Genomic DNA, 7,609 nt, shown 5'->3' on the forward strand with positions numbered 1-7,609 from the left:
TTCCCGCATGCGAGTTCCTGGCCATATGAATGTGGAGGATCACCTCGCCAGCTAACTGCCAAAATGGGTGCACAGGAGTGGAGAACCACTGCTCACTTTCTTGCCTGGTGGCCATCTCTTGTTAACACTACTGATTATTGTGTGTTGATCTTCTACCCCATTGCCACTTTACTGAATTTGTTTATTAGCTGTAGTAGTTTTGTTGTGGATTTTTCAGGATTTTCTATATTTATGATCATTAGTCATCTGCATATAGGGAAAGTTTTACTTCTTCCTTTCCAATTTGAATGCCTTTTGTTTCTTTTTCTTGCCTAATTGCTCTGGCTAGAACTTCCAGTGCAATGTTGAATAACAGGGGTGACAGTGAGCATCCTTGTCTTGTTCTGGATCTGAGGGAAAGCTTTCACTCTTTCATCATTGAACATGATGTTAGCAGTGGGTTTTTCATATATGGCCTTTATCCTGTTAAGGAAGTTTCCTTGTATTCCTATTTTTCTTTTATTTTTCTTTTTTAAGTCAAGAAAGCATGCTGGAATTTTCAAATGTCTTTTCTTTGTCAACTGAGATAATCATGTAGTATTTTTCCTTTGTTTTGTTAATGTGGTTTATTACATTGGTTGATTTTCTTATGCTGAACCACCCTTGCATATCTGGGATAAATCCCACTTTATCATGGTGTATAATTCTTTAAATGTGCTGTTGGATTTGGTTTGCTAGTATATATATATATATATTTTTTTGAGGATTTTTGTATCTATATTCATATGGGATGTTGGTCTGTAATTTTCTTTTCTTGTGGTATCTTTATCTGGATTTGGTATTAGGGTGATGCTGGCCTCATAGAATGAGTTAGGAAATGTTCCCTCATCTTGAATTTTGTGGAAGAGTTTGAGCAAGATTGGTGTTAATTCTTCCTGGAATGCTCGGTAATTCACCAGTGAAGCCATCTGGTTCTGGGCTTTTCTTTCTTGCCTATAGAAGCTTTGATTACGGATTCAATCTCTTTACTTGCTATTGGTCTGTTGAGATTTTCTATTTCTTTTTTGAGTCAGTATTCGTAGTTTTTGCATTTTTAAGAATCTGTCCATTTTATCTAGGTTATCTAATTTGTTGAGTACAGTTGTTCATAGTATCCTCTGACAATTCTATTTCTGTGGGGTCAGAGAAATGTCCCTCCTTTCATTTCTGATTTTAGTTATTTGTGTACTCTCTTTTTTATTCTGTCAGTCTAACTAAAGGTTGGTTGGTTTCACTGATAGTTACAAAGAACCAACTTTTGGTTTTGTTGATTTGCTCCCTTGTTTCTTTTTTTGGTTTAAATTAATGGTTCTATTTCCATCTTTAACACTAGCAGAGGGGTCCAAAAACCAAAAAAGACTGACATACATGGATATTGTTTAAATGTAACAAAGGAAGATTAGAACTATGTACACTGAGAAGGGGAAGGGATTCTTCCATAACAAACTATTCCTATTTTGCAGTTTCTGAATAAGTAGAAACTAAACATAAATTTTCCTCCAATTTAATCTAGGATGAAGTAATACTTTTATGACCAACCACCTATCTTGTCTTTAAGCATAAAACTAAAGACATTTGAAATGGGTGTTAGCATGTTATTAGTCAACGTTGGCCCTTGAAGTCTGGGTATTGTTGAAATATAAGAAAAAGCCTTTATATGAAGTCCAGAGGGAACTTAATTGTAACAGTGTTCCATATGAGTGTGGACACTCTGAACACATCCCATGGATGCATGTTGAGCTGCTCCTACCCTCCTTGACTCTAAGCAGAAAATTATTACTTTTATTCCAACTAACTAAAAGTGAGCCAAACAGGTAAAAAGTCAGAATGAAAAATAAAATTATTCTTTTCATATCAAGGAGGGGCACTCCTTCAGCCTGGTTTAAAGTGAATTCTGTACTGAGTTCATGCTCCTTCAGAAAGGTAAAATGGTCAGTTATCGCTAGCAAATCCAGAGCAGCCCCTTTTCTGCCTTGAAGATATTCCACATGAAAAGACCATTGTGTAGCTTGAAGCCCTCTGAGGAAGGAGATTGAAGGCAGGCTGGTCCCACAAGGTCTCTCCCTGATTCACCCTGCCCTGGCTGTCTGGCTGCCTCTGAGAGGCTGAGCTCACCTGTTTCTGTGGAAGAGAGCAGAGGACCTTATCTGGTCTCCCACAGAAGAAGATGCCACTGTGCTTTGCTAACCAAAATCTATGGAACAGTCAAAGCCCAAAGGATTAGAGCCCAAACAGCCAGAAGAGCAACTTCTGCAACAAATCATTGGTAGGAGTAGAAGAGAAAGCCAGGCAGCAGCCCAGCTAGTCAGGTGGGCAAAGTTATTTATGACAAGGGGCACCAGTGAGCTGGGCAGCTGTGTGGAAATGAGTGGCTCATAAGGTCACCACCTCCCAGGACCCATGTTTGGGCAAACAGACATCAGGCAGCGGGAACTGAGGAGCACTGGACAAATGGCTAACATAGGATGGCTGCCCACCCGTGTGTACCTTGAGATCTCGGGCCTGGGGGTGGCCTCTGGGGATGCTGAAGTGCTACATCTCTAATGCTGAAAAGAAAAAATGGGCTTTATTGCACATTTTCATTCATAAGGAAATGGGTTCCTTGCAGAAGTTCTCTTGATTTGCAGATATCACTGCACATCAACTCTAAGGTACAGATGGAATCACAGTGACCAGTTTTTTTCTCTATTTTATTTTTTATTTTTTTTGTTTTTTTTTGTTTTTTTTTAATTATATGCAGCTGTTTATTTAAGATAATTTTCCAAGTCTTCCCATAATTTAACAGGTTTTGCTTCACTTTTATTATCTCAAACAGCTAGAAATCAACACAAACATTTTTATTTTAGCCCCCACATATGCTATTTTAATAACATTTGTCTTTATTAACACTAGAACCAAACATATCCACCAATAATCAGCATAGATTTAATTCATCTTCCTCATAGCTATGGTGCCAGTGACAGAGACTTGGGATTTAGCTGATGCTGGATACCATTTCAGGCCCTGTCCCCAAATAGCTTCATGATTTGGGGAAATCATGCCACCCCTCTATATCCACTTTCTCATCTGCAAAATAAAGATCTAGGTGAAATGATTTCCATTGTTCTATCTGGCTGTAAAATTTCATGACTTTATTCCCCAACATCTTCACTTAAATTTATTCCATCTTCATTTACTACTCCATTTATAATGCATAATTTTCCATGCTCAAGTAAACATGGACTCATTAAATAGTAAACACAAACCCAAATTACTTTTAGTTATTCTAAAATATCACCATTAATAGATATTTCACATGAACTTCCATTTTTCACTTCTACCTCTTTATTTGAAGTTCATAATAAACTCACAACTGTAAAACAAATGCATTTAAAAACACAGAAGATACATTGTAATGACAAAAATATGCAATGATCATGAATATCTACTGTACATTTTGCCAAAGTCAAAAGAATGAAAGACAATACAAAAAAAGTCAATCTTCAAATATATCCTTAACAAAAACTCTCTCCTAAATAGTAAAATCCTCATTTAAGAATATACATCTTTACATGTCTGGACTCCAGTTGCAACAAAATGGTGGGAGTTGGGGGACAATAAGATGATACTCTCTCAAGGTTTTCTAGATAAAAATATGTGGGCACCAGGAATTCAGGATTAAACTTTTAAACACACATTTAAAGCAAAATAAAATGAACATTTCTAACATGATAACTGGATGAAACTACATTACATTTCCTTTTCTTGATAGAAATGAGATGGGATGTTTCTTAACAGTAACACCTTCGTAATCACCTAAAAAAATGTGGAGATCCCCCTACCCCCCACCCCAGTCATTCATACAAAACAAGTATCTTCCATGAAATTATCTTTCACATTACTAAAATATGCTCATTTACTTGGGATAAGTAATGCTTGGAATACTTCTAATACTTGTTTTCAGATGTGTAGAATTATCAGAGCTGAGATTTTTGAAACCATCTATGTATTACCACTATTTCAGTCTTTGCAAAGATATAATAATCCTTTCACTACTGATTGACTGAAATTCCTTAAGCAAATCTGATTTACTATTACAATAGTGATGCTGGTGTAGTAAGTGATACTCTCAAGTTTTTCTTTTAAAAAACATGCAATCCATGTAACGTTAAGTGGTAAATATGTTACAATGTACACTTTCTTGACAAGGAATGACTTTTCAGAGCCTACCGGGAAAATAAACAAAATAAACTGAAAACAGCATTTATGACCTGTTTTATTACGGATAAGCTACAACTAAAATTCAAACAATGGATAGTTTATGCATGTGATATTAAGCAAAAAATCAAAACCATTATAAGTTTACCTAAAGAAACTAAGGATAAGATGGGAAGAAGTTAAATGAGCACAACACAGGTCCCAAAGATTATACTATGATTCTCAACAGGATCTTCAACACGAAAGGCATCTACATACAATTTCTATGAATATTTCTTATATTAAAAAGATGAATTCCAAAGCAAATGTCAGCTAGCTCAGCCCTACCTTGTCAAACATGAATATTCAGATGAAGGAAGCTCCATTTGCTAAAGTGCATCTACTGAACAAATCTGCTCTGGCCCTGCTACTAAGAGCTGTCCAAGAGGGGACGGTCACTCATGCTTATTCGTTCATGGTCTGGGCTATTAAAAAAGGAACGCAGAATAGTGGACTTTTAAAAACTAAGTACTTTATACAGTGGACTATAGAAAAAAATGATCCTAAATATATCATCTTTTAAAACTCCAGAGAGTAAGATAACCTCATTATTTATAAATACTGAAAATGTAAAGGATTCATAGAAATTAAGAGTTGTATTAAGTATAGACTTTAACAGTCACTTGATGTGCTCTTAAGATCTCTATGAGAGAAGCACTTATTTTCCTCATATATTTTGGCAATGGATTCAAAAGCAAAGCAGCAGGGCTGTTGAATTCCATGAAACTTTTTGTCTTCTTTAAAGCTAAATTATTCAATATCTTTATTGTTATTGCACTCATGTATTGCCCGGAATACATCTACAGCAACTCAGCAATGTGATTGCAACAAAAGTAAGGTAAATAGGTTTACAAAGCATTTGATTTCCTTATTAGATAAGAAAGTTTTCCTAGCAGAAATTTAAACAACTGCAATTCCAATCAGATTATATATGCTTAACCATTATTTAACCTTATATAAAATTAAATTTAACCCTCACCACTACAAATCTATTAGGAATCAGAAAAGGATTTACAGTACATAAAGTCTTGATCATTGCTGCATTCCACTTTGAAATCACTCAGAGTCAAAACAGCATTTTTCCGAGATTTAAAGAAAAATAGATTTTATAAAAGGGATTCTTTTTAATCACTGAATACATTATTTTTTATTACTAAGACAGAAACATGTTATACTTTTTCCACTACAATTCTCTCTGAAAGTAATAATTTTCTCTTTTAACTCCTAACAAATGCTACATTTTCAAGACTGAAGGAATTATCAGTAGGCATTCTTTCTTCTCAATCTAAGTTATTTTTCTCTAAAATATGTCAAGTAAGCTTTTAAAGATTCAGGGAGGGGCAGCTTCATGATTTTTTCCCTCAGTAAATTTTGAGGAGGCTGCTCTGGCTTCATGGCTTCACTGTGATCTTTCTCTTCCTCTTCTTTGTTATCTTCTTCCATTTTTTCATCCTCCTCACTGTCTAGAGGCTGAGGAATAAGCTGATTACCCACAAACACATAAGTGTTAATTCTTTGTTTAACTCTCTTCCGTTTCCTTTTTGGTGGCACTCTTTGAGGAATCCCCTTGGCCTGCATTTAATCATTTATGAAGTTTCTAAGTGTGCGTCGAATGTAAATACGAGCCAAGTCCTGTAGATTCCTGACAGCACATGGGGGGAGTCCCACTGAATCTGGTCTGCCATTATCACTCTTACTTGGCTGAACAAGCGGAGCAAATGAAACAGCAAGGATATTTTTACTTTCCCAAGTGTTTTGTCCAGTTCGCATAATTTGTGTTAACTGATCCTCTATAGGCATGACTAGAATGCCTCCAACTTTTAATAATATTTTCATGTAGTTTTCATGGTCTTTCTGGACTCCGGCTCCACAATAAATTCGATCATACTGATGGCTGTCAGATGCTATTTGGAGGCAATTACCAACCACAAATGCAGGTTCACAGAACTCAAATTTATCAAAGCTATCACTATTTTTGATGAAGCTCTCCAGTTTTTCCTTGGCATATTCCACCACATCTGAATGAAGCTCAATCACATGATTTATTCCAAAAGGACCTGCGGCGGTCGGCCGGTCGGTCGGGCCCGCCGAGCTGCGCGCGGGTCCAGGCGCTAGGGCTCCGCGGGCTCCGCAGCAGCCGGCCGCGCCGCCCGGGGGGAAGGGAAGGGCGGGCAGGATCCGCGGGGAAAACCCGACAGTCGCGGCCTCAGGGCCGTCGGGGACCTGAGCATGCGCAGACCTCTATTTTATTTTATTTTTCCTCTAGTCTTTGTAATTTCCTTCCTTCTGCTCACTTTGGGTTCAGTTTACTGTTTTTGTTTTTGTTTTTGTTTCCCTCGATCATCCAGTTGCAGGGTTAGGTCTCTGACTGGAGATTGTTCTTTTGTAATGTAAGCATGTAGAGCTGTATTTCCCTCTCAGCACTGCCTTTGCCACATTCCTTAAGTTTTGATATGTTGTTTTCTTTTTCATTTGCCTTAGGCTATTTCCTAATTTCTCTTGTGATTTCTTTTTTGATCCATTGGTTGTTTAAGAGTGTGTTGTTTAATTTTCACATATTTGCAAATTTTCCAGTTCTCCCTCTGTTATTGAGTTCTAGCTTCATTCTTTTGTGGTTGAAGAAGATACATTGATTTCAATCCTTTAAAATTTATTTAGGTTTGTTTTGTGACCCAAGATATAGTCCAACCTGGAGAATAATTCATGTGTACTAGAGAAGAATTTGTATTTTGTTGCCTTTGGGTGAAGTGTTCAAGGTATGTCTGTTGGGTCTAGTTGGTTTAGAACACCATTCAAGTCTTGTATTTCCTTACTGATCTTCTGTCTAAATATTCTATCTACTATTGAAAGTGGTGTATTAAAGTCTCTTACTATTAATGTAAGTAATTCTTCCTTCAAATCATTCAATATGTGCTTCATATATTTTGAGGCTTTGCCATCATGTACATGTTTTAGTTTCCAGCTGCTAAAACAAATACATTACAATGGGTTGGCTTGACAACAGGAATTTATTGGCTCATGTTTCAGAGGCCAGAAGGCTTGCTTCCTCCCAGGATTGGTATCTTCTGGCTGATGGCAAACTTTGGGGTTCCTTTGTCTTTCCATCACATGGCAATGCACATGGCAGCATCTTTTTCCTCTTCCAAGTTCCACTGACTCCTAGCTTCTGGCTGCATCCCATGGATTCCATCTCCATCTGACTTTCATTCTGCTTATAAAGGACTCCAGTAATTCAGATTAAAGCCCAACCTGATTCAGTTAGGTCACATCTTAACTGAAATAAAGTATTGAAGATATCTTATTTACAATGGGTCAACACCCACCGGAATGCAGACCAGGACCAGAACATGTCCAA

General features: G+C 37.0%; 1 pseudogene; it reads right to left on the reverse strand.

Moving 5' to 3' along the window:
* Positions 1-2,759: 2,759 nt before the first annotated feature.
* On the reverse strand, positions 2,760-6,341 carry LOC119533513 (annotated as a pseudogene).
* Between the last annotated feature and the right edge of the window lie 1,268 nt (positions 6,342-7,609).

Source organism: Choloepus didactylus, chromosome 4, assembly GCF_015220235.1.
Source record: "Choloepus didactylus isolate mChoDid1 chromosome 4, mChoDid1.pri, whole genome shotgun sequence".
NCBI lineage: Eukaryota > Metazoa > Chordata > Mammalia > Pilosa > Megalonychidae > Choloepus > Choloepus didactylus.